Here is a 15,537-nt window from a genome sequence, read left to right on the forward strand (position 1 = left end):
AGGAGAAAAGAGAGGGAAACAGGCTAGAAAATAGGGAAAACAGGAGAGTGAATCCTGTGTGGTATTACAAAAACCACGGTTATAGAAAAAAAGCCAAATACAGGTAGTCTTCAACACCACTGTATAATGCAGCAAAATCTAGAAGAGGATGGAGAACTTTAAAAGTGACATTGAATTTGATCAAGGATTTACTATAGATCATTAGCAATCTTTGAAAGAATTATTTCAGTAATGTGATTTTACTGGATTGAGTGAGTAGATAGTGAATAGAGAATGCTGAATTCCTGAAAACTTTTTAGATATTTGGCAATAATTTAGCTTAGAACTTTACTGTATAATTCCTATTGTTAGAAAACTTGAACTAGAACGAACCTCAAAACATCTTTATTACCACCATTTGGAACTTGCAGAATCAGACAATTCCCTTTTTCTGAATACTTTAAGGTAATTTTTCTTCTCTAGGTCTACTTTTATTCAAAAGTCAAAATAACTTTACTGTCTTCAAGGGATCAGCCTATGATGAGACTTTTTTACTCTACATAATCTTCTTCTCTAATACATATCAATGTCCTTCATATAATGTGATGCCCAGAATGGAGCATAATTCTGCAGCTATTGTATGAAGAGAGTGCAGCAGGAACATCACATCCCTAGCCATAGATGCAATATTTCTCTTGATGTAGGCTGAGATTGGATTCAATTTCTTGTCTACCATGTCACATTGTTCAGTCATGTTGAGTTTTTAATCCACAAAGATCCTCAAATCTTTTTTTCAGGCAAATTGCTATCTCCTCATATCCCCCCATCTAATATTTATGAAATTGATTATTTGGATCCATGTGCAAGACTTTACATTGGCTGTGTTAAATTTTTAGATAAATGTGGCCCAATATTCCAGATTGTCATTTTCTTCATAACAATTCTACTATCCAGAGTATCAAGAGTTTTTGATAAACAATTATCACCAGGTCCTCAGCAATTTAGAATCCACTAGTTCACTATTACTTGAAACTCATTTGTAGTGATTATTTTTGTGATAATTTTCCCCAAAATTTGTGTCATCTCTAAATTTGATCAATGAACTTTCTGCATCTTTTTCTAAAGCCACTTTTAAGGGAAAGTTGAATAATTGAATGATAAAATAATGTGGGGAGTATATTGGATTCAGTGACAGTTTTTGCCAATTGTTTGGTTTCCTTATATATAGTCTTTATAACTTATGAATTGATGATGAATTTGTTGTCCTGGAATTTTTAAGACAATTAGATGCATCTTATTGAACAGGTTCTACTCATTGTCCTTGGTTTGCTCTTCTGGAACAAACAGTAAGAGTCAGATCTCTCTTTTATAGTACAGCCCTTCAGATATTTGAAGATCACTCTTTTGTCCCATCATATTTAGAAAAGGTAAAGACAGGTAAAGATTTGGTAAAGACCAAAATGTGGTGGGTTTTCCCTGGAGGCAGCCTTAGTCTCAGTTGAAATAAATAATTACTCCAAAATCGTAGAGCTGGTAAAAATGCAAACGTTTATTTCTCCTTCAAAATTTAGCCCGGTTAGTTGAGGCCTAACTCTCTGCCTGGCTCCAAGAGATCTTGCAGTTTTGTCCTTGGCTTCTGCTTCTGCTTTCTTCAGCCTCCAGCCAGCTCCGAATCGTGGCTTCTCAATCTCCAGTCTGTGGCGAGTAGTCTTTTCTTCCAGAGTGTTCTGTCTTATTGTTAAAGATATGTGAATCGGGTTTGAGAAAGAAAAGTAAGAAAAAATGTTCTTTGAGCTCAAAATCTGCATTTTGCCTTCAGAGCTAAAAGGCAATGTTCAGAAAGAATATTCCTTTGTATCTCACATTCTGCTTGCTATTTTCACAACATGAGAAAAGGTTAATCAAGCAACAAGTTTTTATTAAACACCTATACTACACTAGACTCTGGGCATGCAGAATCAGTGGATGAAACTATCCATATTCCCAAGAGCTTACATTATATCTGAAGATAGTATATAAATGTAAAAGTAGATACAGGAACTGCAAATGAATTTTAGGTAGGAGTAGACCAGTGAGGTCAGCATAGAAGAAACTGAGCAAGAGAAATCTAAAGGATGACTTTTAACCAAACTGGCATGTTCTAGTTTCTCAAACAAATCCATAATTTCATAAATGGGAACATAATCTCTCCAAGGACACTTCATAAAACCCATAGACATAAAGTGTAAAAAAAAAAAAAGTTACCCAGGGACCAAACATCTGATAATGAATGCCTTTGAGCTCAATTAGGTTGCCTTTTCAAAGACAGAGTGCCTATTTCTAAGGCTTCTAGTTTAGTCAGCCCTTCCAAATTTGAAAAGTCAGGGACATTTTCAAGTCACAACGAGGTATCAGCAGAAAATGTTAGTGTAGATTTCTCCTAATACATAACCAAAAGGTTGAACTGAGTGAAGCAATCAGGGTTGCTATTTCCAGGGGAGAAAAGAATTCAGGAGTTCACAATTACCCCCAAATCTTCATGATCAAAATATATATATATATATATATATATATATATATATATACACATTCATATAATATATATAGCACACATATAACATAAATATTACATATATGTATAATACATATATTCATATACTATCTATACACATACGCATGCATATATGTGTGTATATATATATGTGCATGTGTATGTATAGTCTTTACTAGAGCAACTTCTAATTAAAAACATAATTGGAACAAAGCCTGTTTGTTAATCTCTCACTTTAACATATTTGCTTTAGTTAAGCAACAATATATATTGCTATTGAAGAAGTTGGAAGAAATTGACATTTCCTGAGAGAGGATAGGAATGGGAACTCGGTCTCTTCAAAAATGGTCATTTTATCCTCAATCTCTGAGAGTATATTTGGGATAGAGTTGAGCCTTGTTTTGTGGACAAGTGCTTTCTTCATAGCATCTTCTTTCTGCCTATCTCTCTCAGCATTGCCAAATGTGCATCCTGTACCTTAGACAGCTGACTCAGTTGCAGCACGGCAGCTTCCAGTACCAGCATATTGTCACCACCAACATCAATTATGAAAAACTGTAGCTCCCTGCCCTGTAATTCCCCTCTAGATCATATTTCTCTCATTGAGCGGGATGCTTCCCATCACAGAGCAGGCTATAGAGAATTATTTTGGGGGTGCTAACATTCTACAGGGAGCTCATTAATGCTGAGGCTTGAGTTGTTCCCTTCAAGGGCCCATTGATGATAGGAGAGTCTGATGGCTATCAATCATTCAGCATCTATAGGTACTGAATATTTGCTCTCTGCAAATGCTAACTGTGCAGAAAGATAGTCCCTTGCCTCTAGGACTTCATAACCTGGTTGAAGAAAGAAGGCACATGCATATGAAAATATAATACCACCAGATATTATTTGTGTGGCTGTTTGACTAGAAAGGACTTTGGAGGTCATCTGGTCCTCTTTTTGCAGATGAGAAATATAAACTCCAAAGAAACTAGTTGACTTAAGTCACTAAATGACTATCGATAACAAAAAAGCAGGTTTGGGGTTTGAATTTAGGTCCTTTATAATAAGGAAAATAAACCACAAAGTACTAATCTAATGTGAGGTACTATTGTAGTTATTTCACTTCTCTGAGATTTATTTTCCTTATCTCTAAAGAAATCATCTACTCTAAGTCCCTAATTTAAAATTTTTTTCTGGGTCTAGTAGTCTGTAAGTGTTTAAGTGATCATGCTGCCCATCTTGGTGAATAGCTTGTTGAGCACAATGTATAACCAGCTATAGCAATGCTTCTCTTTATCCCTACATAGCTAACCTGGCTTCCATGTCCAGATGCCATGCCTGGGGGACTTAACCCTTTTAGCCTGGAATTCTCATCTCAGGCTCCTTCAGCTATCCTGATTGCCAAGGGATTCATATGATTTGCTGTATCCAGTTGTACCTCAATTATTTCTGTGGTCCATCCATTCCAACCCACCGCTGCACACACACATGTTCTTTCTAACTCCTAAACCATTATCAGATCAGTATGGCCATCACCACTGATCTGACATACATAGACACACACATATATAAACACATATATCACTATTCATAAATATGTAACTTGTGCATGGTGTATACCACTCCTCCAGTGGAGGGTAAACTACTTCAGGAACTATCTTTGCTTTTGTATTTCTATACCTAATTCTTGGAACTTTGTAACTGCTTACTCTACCTTTTTCCCTACCTCCCTCTCTATCACCTTCTTTCCTTCCTTCCTTTCTTCTTCCCTTCTTCATTTCTTTCCTTTTCTCCAGGATTTGATTTGAAAACAATCATTTAGGATTGATGTGGTAGGGAAAACTAAATGAGAAGAAGGAGAAGGGCTTTTTAAATGAGGAAAATAGTATGACCAAAGACAGGTAAATTAAAAATATATAGTGTATATAAAAATATATATGGTATATATAGATATATACATATGTATTCTTCATAGATAAGTTATTTGCAGCTCAGAAGACGTCAATGCTTCTTTTCAAGCTATGTATAGGGACAATATTTTTTTGGGATGAAATAAATTCTTTATTTGAAATAAGATTCAGAATTTTATACTGTGTTTTCTCAAAACTCACAGTGCTCCCACACCAAGAAACTTAATTTAAATGATAGAAATGCAAAATTCCACATAACTTATTACACTTTAAAAAAAAAATCTGATGAGAATTTTCTTCTTTTTAATAGCAAGGTTTCCCTTGCTGGTGATTTTGACCATTTTTGCCCTGGAGCAACTACCCATTGACCATCATAGTAAACAAAGTTGACCTAGATACTAGGAGATCCCGTTAACCTTAACGGTTTTTATTTTTGTACCCCTACCCTTTAAATGAATTCAATTATATTATACTGGGAACAAAAAGTTTGCATTTTTTGTAACTTAAGGAATTAGAGTCTTTAGTAGGCCAATAACAGAGGTCATAGGGTGAAGAAAATTTATTAAATATTGATAACTAAGAATTTTTTTATTCCTTCCAGAATCTCCATTTTTTGAGGAAACATCCAGGCTATCCATACCCATTCCTTCATTTTTTCTCTAACTACTACTGACTGTCTTTTCTTCCTTCTTTACCATGTCCCACTCCCTCTTCAATTTCTTTTTACATGTTTGTTTGTTTGTTTGTTTGTTTTTCATTAGAATGTATCTGCCTTGAGGCAATATAATTTCTGGCACATTTAGAAAATATTTGTTGACTTTCTAGAATTCTCTTTATTCTATTACTTGTTTTAATATCTTTTCTAGCTTTCATCTTTTTCATTTTTAAATAAGTGTCTGAGGTTAGATTTGAACTCAGGTCCTCCTGATTCCAGGACCACTACTCTATCCACTATGTAATCTCACTGCCCCCCAACATTTTCTTTTAAAAAATATGATGAGTAAAAGTCTCCATGGTTCTTTAAATGCTCTACTAACCCTGCCTAGTCTTTTTCTCTCTCAACATTCACTCAATCTTTCTTTTAATTTGAGTTCTCTTATATATAGGTAATCTGATGTTCTAGTATTAATTAGACAATCAATTAGTCATCTAGTTAGCCAACTAGTGCCAACTACTGGTATTAATCAAATAATATTTAAAATGTCAAGTAGATTCATGCACCATTGTTAGGTGCTTGAGATACAAAGATGGAAATTACCATTCACAAATTTCCAAGAATACTATGGACCTTTGTAATTACATCTTAAATGAAATATGGTCTATAAAGACTTTCTTTTTATGATTTTTATTAATATATTTTGTTTTTATATCATATTCATATATAGATATGTATGTAGGTATATAGAGAGATTTTTAACACATTTATATTTCCTTCCATTCTCCCTTTCTCAGAGAGCCATCTCCTGTTTTAAAGAATAAAAAATAGAGGAGGAGTAAAGAATAAAAACAAACACAGTGGCTAGGTTGGTGGGTCAAGTCCTATAATCCCTGATACTGGGGATATTAAAGCTGGTGCATATGCTGAATAGGAGTTCTGAACTGCAGCCACTTGGATGTTCACACCAACTCCAACACTAATATTATGAGCCCCTGAGGGGAGAATAGTCTGTATAGGGAAGAATAAACCAGTACCGGCTATACACAAAGCAGATCAAAGCTTCAGTACTTTGATAATAGTGTGTTTTGATAAATTAATGGCCATTGTTCTTCCAGTCTGGGAAAAATAAAGAGCTCCAATCTCAAAACAACAACAATAATAATAACAACAAAATAAAGTACTTTAGGAAAATTAATCAATATTCAAACTGAATGTAACAGTATGTGGAACATATGAAGATTTAGTCCCCCATCTCTGCAAAGAAGGAGGGGTTCATTTTTCCTATCTCTTCTTTGGGATTTAGCATAGTCAGTATAATTCCACGATGTTCAGTTCTGTTACTGTTGTTATTATTTATTTCCATTTACACTGTCATAGTCATTGGTATTTCACGTTGCATCCATTTATATGTCTTCCCTTTAGGAAAGTTCTAATGGATACAATACTGTTATATTGAATAAGAGATATACAACACAATTTATAGTGATACTCCTTATTCAGGATAGGAAGTAAATTCTGCATCACTTGTAAATGATAATTCAATATAAGTGACCCAAACTTTTGGCTGAGATGTTGGTCAACCATTGTTAATTCTTAAATAAAAAAAAAAAAAAAAAAGCAAAATGACTGAATGAGTGGCTTTTTGACTTCACCTTTCACTTTAAGGATGTTACCTATGATAATACAATATTGGTAAAAATCTACATCATCACATCACATTTCCCCTTTAGAAAAGTATTTCATATACTATATACATATATGTATTTATGCACATATATGTATACATATTTATATTATCTGGATATATGCATACATGAATGGATAAATGTGTATATTTAATGTATGATAAATACATATATGAGCAGCTAGGTGGTATGGGGGACATAATGCCAGGCTTGGAGTTAGGAAGACTCATGTTCCTGAGTTCAAATCTGGTCTCAGATATTTAGAAGCTGTGTGACCCTGTGCAAGTCACTTAACCCTATGTGCCTTAGTTTACTTATCTATAAAATGAACTGAAGAAGGAAATGGAAACCACTCTAGTATTTTCCCCAAGAAAACACAGAGGTTGATAAAGAATCAGATATGACTGAAAAAAGTAAACAAGAACAAAAAAAAATCTATCTATTTAAAAGTAGATATATGCAGACATCTATATATAAATATATAGATGTCTGTATATACATATGGTATGCATAATTATTTTGAATGTTCACATCATCTTTAAGAGGATGGTGAAGATTCATATGTCCTTATTCTTTACCCCCCCTCCCCTGCCTGCTTTTTCCCCATAGACATGGAGAATTCTTCAAATCCCAAAGTGAAACCACTCTAAAAGTTGACAAGCTCCACACTTAGGTAACTATGAGCCATTGGTCCAAAGATGGATGCCAAAGCTCTTTAAATACAAGAACTTCAGAAGTCCTTGTTGACATCATTCTAAGATCTCTCTGTGTGAGGTGCTATCAGGGAGCTTGCAGGGCATTCATCAGAATCAAGCTGATGCAAGCATGAATACTCACAGGAAAGGGCCCTTTTATTCTGAAAACTGCTGAAGGCTGGAAAAGGGGCTAATTTATTTAAATTAGCACTCTAAGTGTCAAGCCCCATAGTTTCTGGAAGGAGCTGACAACTATGGGTTAAAGAAAGTTTTTCTCAAATTTACAATGAACCACTGCAAGGCTGAAAGTTAACCCGGAAAATCAGAGTTACTTAGAAGTAATCACTACTGGTGTTGACACAGACATTGGAAAATAACCGTTTTCTGCTATTAAGCTTTTAAATGTCAGCAAATGGCAGTTTGGTAGATCATTTGCTAATAATGATTAAATTTCTCATTAAAATGTTTCCTTCATTATTCTTCAGGTAGAAATGTGTAATTCGATGATTGTTACATCAATTATACTTAAAAAGCTCATTAAAATACTGAAATATTATCTCTCGTAGCCAGAGTACTTTAAGAGTACTGCACTAATTACAAAAGGAATAAACTCTTGTAATATCACCATTTGAATTGATGCTTTATAAATTCTTAATGTAAAGCTAACATGTAAAGTTTAAATCAAATATATAGATCCAATAAAACAAACCCTTTTTAATCTTGTTTTACCTTGGAAAGGGTTCTGATTATTGTAATTAAATAATGCATGATATAATAAAGATCTAGAGTATGTGATTATTTCATTGGCAATTGAATATTGGTGCTTTCATTAATGCAAGCAATGTATCAAAGGCCATATGCATCAAATACTAAAATATTGATACAATTACACCTAGTCTGCTGGACCAATAAAAAAAAAATCGGTGACATGACTCTGCCGATGATATGAGGACATTTTGAAATCCTTGTTAAATTTTAATATTCTGATGTGGAGGGTTATGCTAATTCTGCTAAGAAATAACGTCCCCAATATCCACTGTTTGGCTTTTTATTTCTGTGATCCTACAAATCCAGCTTCACCCAGAACAGCTAACAAGTAGCGTGTATCTCTGTGCATTTGGCCATTTTCTGGGAGAAAGATGAAAAGACCATCAGTTGTTGAGGTTTGTTTTTGTTTTTCTGTACAGAAAGAAAAGATTTCATGCTTGGTGATTGCAAGCTAATTTTCATATTGACTAAGTTTTAACATTACTTTTAAGTTAAAAAAAAATACCTGTTTTTACATTAAAAATACTATATCTATTTTCTAGAAAAAGAGGATTAGGGAGAAGTAGTTTCCTGATAACTTTTGGATTCTTATGGCTCTGGCTAGATTTGGTACTAATCTATGGTTGTCTAAGGACCTTCCCAAAAGTAATTGTATATTAGGGATTTCTACTGTTTGTGTACCTGAAGTGCATGTGTGTGTGTGTGTGTGTGTGTGTGTATGATTTTATTTAAAGCTTCATGTAGTTCCATCATATAGAAAATCAGGCCTATTACCAAACATCATCTGATTTATGTTTTAGGTGATCAATCACCTTAGATCTAGTTATAATGTATCAATACTGAAATTGTGACATCATGACTGGTGAGGACAATATATGATCATCTTCGTGTTTATTCACACATTGGTTAAAAAGAGAGAAGCAGGGACACACAGTAGGCTCTCAATATATAACTGAGGAGTTGAATTCAAGATTTCAGATTTGACATTGACAGTTAAATTGGCTGATGGGATAGTCATTGTGCTTTTAGGCACCTAGCTTAATTATAGCATGTGATCTTCTCTATGATTTCATTAATTGGGGGTATACCATGACAGGTATACCAAGGCAAGTGCCTTCTTTGGACCAATATCTGAGTGGGAAAAAGCAGATTAGTTTTTGATTTTAGAGTTTTGTCACTCATTCTCCTTGGTGGCACTTCATTGGATGATCAGGTAAACCCTAGATGGAAAATCATTCTCTTTTGAAAGATATCTTAGGTATAATGTAGAAGAGATAATGTAATGGGGAGAGTTTGAACATGCTAAGAAAAGATGGGAAAAAAGCTGAATCTATTAAGTGGATTTACATGGCATTTTGAAACTCTAGAGCAAATAGCTTTGTAACTTCCAGTCTTCACCTTTCCTTCAAGTGACTGTAACCCTCCTTTTAACAATGTCATGTGTATTTTTTTTTCCCCTCTTTTCCTATATGGATAAGTAGTAATGTCTGGCTATGATATAACACAGTTGATCATCATGAATGTCTATAGGTTGTCATATTTATGTTCTTCTGTTTAGCTTAAATCGTACTCTGGTTCTAATAGCAAACAGTCCAGTTACAATAGGCTAGCAATGCAAGGCATCTGCTCAATTCAGATAAATAAGACCAATGTGTTTGAAGGGCAAAGTTTCAATCCAACTGACTTGCTATTTCATTTGGAGATGAAATTTCTACAAGGAATAATAATACAAGAAAATGGGATCATTTGCTAATTGATTAATTATCTCATAATTGAATTAGGAAAGGAAAGAGGTACTTGGTGTACATTCACCATTTCACCTATTTTTTATATTCCCCTTTATAACATTATAAGAAGGAACTCTGACTGTTGTTTTTTTCCCCTAAATCACAAAGTTGTTTGATCATTTGAGATGTTCTCTGCTTTGACTTGTATATTTTTGTCATTGTCTAGGCCTTGAAAGCCATTTTTGGGGTACATGCTTTATATATATGTAGAGCTGGAACAAGGGAAAAATAATTTCACATTGTACTGGTATATTAGTAATGTGATTTTTAAAAGCCTCATTTTCCTGCTTGGTCTTTGTTATTTTTTTTTTTTAATCTCTAATATATTCTAAATGAGCCAGAGTTGTGTTCCCACAAAGTAGCTGTGCTATAGTGGATGAGAGAATCCTTGGACCAAATCACAGAGAGATGTGATTTAGGAAAGTTCAGAAAGCAATGGGTTGCAGCACCTTGATAACCAGTGAGGAAATGGTAATTAAAATTTCTGTTTTCTAGCTAAAGGAGCAATGGGTCTTCTAAGTGAGCAGCTTACATACACTGCTTTGCCTCCTGTATGAAGTAGCTGATTTAGTCAGAAAGGTGACAGTTAAGACTGGTTGCAGGAGGAATTTTTGCATCTTTGCAGTGACTTTTTTCCCCGATTTTACCATAGCGGCTGTCCATCACAGTTGTTATGTATGCAGGCTGAGTGAGCCCGCAGGGGATCCTAGTTATTTACACTCTTTTTCAAGCTTCGAAGCTGTTATAATCATTCGCTGTCAACTTTGTGCTGACACTGAATTTTACTTTGTGTTTTTTTATGCTCGGTTTGGGTCTCAAATCCTGGCATCCATACCCTACACTGTAATTCTATGGGTGACTGAGCTGACCAGCACTCTACAGTATTACTAACAGAGCCCTGGAAACCTGCTCCATATGGAGATTGCAGGATTTGTTGATTGTGGACAGTAAACAAAGTCCTGGGGCTTTCTGCTTTTATCCTGGTGGTGGCCCTCAGGAATAAACTGTGTACTGGGTTTCATCTCATTGCATTTTCATCTTTAAAAACATGTAAATATCAGTTTCATTTGCCCCCAAGTTGTAAAGTTAGAACAGGCAAACTTTCCCGCTGCCTAGCACAGTGTGATTTCCAGGCTTAGCTGCACTTCTTCAGGCCCTTGTGCAAAGGACGGCCTTTTTGATCTCTTCCTCCCCATCACCATTTGCTTAGCAGGGATTTGCATACATGACAGAAAGGGCTAAAGCTGCCATCTCAATAGCAAGAATGGTGAGCCACTAGGAACAAATTGGCAAGGCAGTGCGGTAGGCACTCCACAGAGACTGGGTATGGTGGGTGAGACATCCCTTTGGACTTCAGAAGAGGGAATTTGCATGCCCAGATGTAAATGGGCTGGGTCTCAGTCATGCAGTGAATAAACACCTTTCCCTTACATGTGAATAACAACCTTCCCATTATGCACAGGGCCTTAAACCTTTAATGATAGAGCACAGGATGATTTCTGCACGTTTAAAATGGACGATGTTACCATGCACCATACCGATTCCAATATGAAAATTTCATGTGCGTGGGGGCCCAAAGGGAGTGATCCACAAAATGATATGACCCTATTCTTAACTGGACTTGAAATAAAGCTGGTCAAGGAGCTTGTGTGCTTGGCCAATGTAATAAAGTAGACAAATAATTACTGAGCAAATCAAACACACTTACACCTCAGATGATTTTGAAATATTATCTATAATCGGGCACTTCTGTGCTAGGAGGAAAGGTTAATAAAGTAATTTAAAAAAGATTGTGTGGAGTATTACAGAAACAGAAGAGGACCGGTGATCATAATTGTTAATCTCCTGAAACACCAGTTCTATATTGCACAAGGCATATATTTTAGTATATATCCTTATTGTGTATTCCACTTATTATTATATTATCCTACCTAATTATTCTTTATAAAAAATCTTATTTTATCTTTTCCCCCCTACAAATAACATTGATAGGATTTCTCCAGCAGAGTGCCAATAGGTAAGTTATTCTAAGGATAGATAGAGAAGATTAATATCTTCGACAATTATTTTTCTTGTATATACACCAAGCATTGTTCAATACAGGGGAAGATGCTAGAAAATCATTCATTTAAAAAAACAAACACAACAACCTTTTATTTTTGTCTTATCTGGAAAAATCTAGGGTTCGCTTAAAATGCCCAATATGGTGTTGTTTGTATTGTGGCTTCAGAATATAGAATTTGAGAAAGAAGACAATTTGGAGACAATCTATTTAGTCCTTATTTTAAAGATAAAAAAAAAAAAAAAAAAACCAGAGTGAGGTAAATGATTCACCTCCAGGTCCATATCTTCTAATATCTGAGACAGTATTTGAACCCTGGTCTTCCTGATTTTATTCCCAGCCCTTTATCTTCTGTGATATTCTGCCTCCCTCTGATCTGGGAAACGAAGGAAATTTGGGCCCAGTTAGTATTTGGTTGGGAGGCTGTTTGGGAATACTGGATGCTCTGGGGCTAATTTGTGGTCCAGTGCAGAATGTGCTAGATTTGGAATCAGAGGCCCTGGTTTCAAATCCTCCCTATGCCCTTTACTACTTGAGAGTTTTGATATCTCTATAACTCAGTTTCTTCTACTGCTAAATGAGAGGGCCAGAGTAGATGACCTTGGGCATTCCTTCCATCCCTAAATCACGATCTAGTGAGTACCGAAGGCTGCTGATGAACTTTTATCATTTTGTTGAAGATTTTTAAATGCATTTTATAATTTCGAGGACAGTTCAGAAATGGTCCTAATAATATATTTTAGTTGATTGAGGTAAGATGTAGAAAAAATATACCAATTATCTTAACAATCAAATAATTTGTAATTAAATGAATCTTCTACTTGACCTTGCTGCCTCCTCTAGCTATCATTCCCTTTCTCTCCTTTTTACTTCCAAATTCTGGAAGAATTGGTTTATACTCCCACCCTTTGGACTCTTGTTCTCTTTTAAATTTTAAAATCTGGCTGCTGTTATACTGATCCTAAACATATGCTGTATTGTACTCTCAAGAGAGTCCATCAAACCTAATAGCCTAATGGGTCTGAAGGTTAGTTTGACCAGGAAACTGTGCCAGTTCCTATATGGACAGCGTAGAGTTATTGTAGTATACTATTCGTTGAAGTGGCTAGAATACTAGAACTGGAGTCAGGAAAAAACTGAGTTCAAATGCAGCTTCAGATACTAGCTGTATAACTGTGGGCAAGTCTCTTTCAAATCTGCCTAAGTTAAAATCAGAATAATGAATATGGGAATTAAAGGAATAAAGTGCTTTACAAACTTTAAAGTGCTACATATATGCTAACTAATTTTGTTATTATTTATCCTTTGTGCATTATAGCAATACTTTTTGATTCTATACTTTGTAATCTTAATTTATTTCCCCTAAAAGACTCTATTTTGTTGTTTTGATTTTTTCCCCTTTTCTTAGAAATAACCAACTTCTGTCTCAAGTGAAAGAGAAGAAATGATGTCTGCTCTTCATCTAGGAAAGGAAAATCTGGACAAAAACAGGTGATCTGGTATGCAAAGAGAAAGAGAGAGATTGAGAGAGAGAAAGGACTGCCTGGCCAGCGGCTCTGGAATGCCTAAAGGATAATTTCAGGTGGGATTTGGATTGGAGACTCACTGGTTTTCCTTCTGGACTTTTCTTTTTTTTGTTTTTGTTTTTCCTTTTTAAATAGAATATAATAGAAGCATGCAAGTAAGTTTCATTCATGATTGTGCTTTACCAAACTAGGTGGATACTGAAGACTTACTGGAATCTTATACTGATTGTATTTGAATGGTTTGTTTTATATACAACTGAATTAGTCTTTTAATTCCTCCTGATTAAAACAATTGTGAGATGACCTAGACAAAGTTTCATTGTTTTGTGGTGTCCTTGGGGGTTTTCTTGCCAAAGATGCTGGAGTCCTTTGCCATTTTCTTCTCCAGATCATTCTACAACCAAGGAAACTGAGGTAAATAGGATTTAGTGACTTTCCCCGGTGGTCACTCAGTTACTAAGTATCTCAGATGAGATTTAAACTCATGTCCTGATTGTAGGGCTGTCATTTTATCTGCTATATCACCAGATAAAGCTGGAAGATTTCTTATAAAATCAGAGTCTTGGTATTTACCTATAGGGAAAGATTAACAGTAGATAATACTATAGGACAACAAATCCATCAGGTGCTCCTTCCAGTGTTATAGTAATTATTCAGTCATGTCTCACTCTTTGTTGACCCAATTTGGGATTTTCTTAGCAAATATAATGGAATTATAGTAGTTTGCCATTTCCTTCTCCAGCTCATTTTACAGATAAGGAAAGTGAAGCAAGCCCAGTCAGCTAATATGTGTCTAAAGCCATCAGGTCCCTGATGTCATGGTGCTCTTCCAGAATGAAGAACAAACAAGAATAATTATTTCTAATGCACTTAAAAAAACAAAACAAAACAAAACAGAATCTTGGGATCCCTCAAACAATGTGGACTTTGGGACAACTGCTTCATTTTGCTGAATATATAAATTCACCTCTAGTCACTTAATAGAAATGATGTCTCATTGCTGTTGAGTAATCTCACATTCAATGTAGAATTTTCCCATTCTATCCTGAGAGGTATTTGGGCATTTGTCCTTGTGATTTCTCTGACCTTGACGCAGGATGGTGTTCCCCAGGTGACTTTATTTCCAGAGTTCCTTCTGATCTAAAGTAGCTTCTTTCTGACTGGCTTAGCATTAAATTCCCCTTTTTTTTCTAGAAGCAAAAACAGATCTTGGAGCTCTTGGCAACAACAATGGCAAAATTCCAATACTGGGTGAAAGCAAGTATTTTCAGGAAATTGACCCAGACCAACAATGTCTTCTTCCTCTCCCTCCCCCACTTTCTTCCTAGGAGAGAGAAAATTGTCATTTAATTTTTTTTCAAACATTAGCATTCCAGGTATGATTATTAGCTATAGTCACAAGCCACATAAGTTGGTGGCAATGTTGTATTATTTTTGTTTTGTTTTGTTTTTTGGGGTTTTTTTGTTTTTTGTTTTTATACTATGGGTGAGAATCTGGCCCAATGCCTTTGATCACTGAAAAAAGTTCAAGTCAGGAACAAAAATGCGTGACACGTTTCATTGAAAGCATGGCTTTTCTCTGGATTTGACAGCCGAAATGAGTTGTTTCCTACCTTCTCCTGTGATCAATACCAAATCCCTACAGAGATTTGGATTCCTTTCATGAGAAGAAATCATCCACCAGGGGTGGGAGTTGGGGGAGGGGGGTTGAGGGAATTGTAGTTTGATAAAGGAAACCAAGTAAAGGAAAAAAAAAAAAAAAAAAAGCAAAAACCTCTCTTGCTTCCTCTTATTCCTGAAACTGCTATCATATCCCTTGCCCTGCTGTTATAATTGATGCTTCTAGGACCACTGCAGCAATCCCATCTAGCTATCCTACTTTGGGACCTGAAGCTCATGCAGGATCTGCCATGTGATTAACTTGGTGGGTGAAGGAAGAATTTAACGGGCAT

At 35.3% G+C, this 15,537-nt stretch overlaps 1 long non-coding RNA gene across 1 annotated transcript in view; it reads left to right on the top strand.

The window, feature by feature from the left end:
* The window catches only part of LOC116421374, a 128,160-nt gene that overhangs the window by 26,756 nt on the left and 85,867 nt on the right, over positions 1 to 15,537 (top strand). The window contains exon 2 of the long non-coding RNA XR_004231714.1: positions 13,468 to 13,641. This is a non-coding gene — a long non-coding RNA (uncharacterized LOC116421374). The remainder of the gene's footprint in view (positions 1 to 13,467; positions 13,642 to 15,537) is intronic.

Source organism: Sarcophilus harrisii, chromosome 2 (assembly GCF_902635505.1).
Source record: "Sarcophilus harrisii chromosome 2, mSarHar1.11, whole genome shotgun sequence".
Taxonomy (NCBI): domain Eukaryota; kingdom Metazoa; phylum Chordata; class Mammalia; order Dasyuromorphia; family Dasyuridae; genus Sarcophilus; species Sarcophilus harrisii.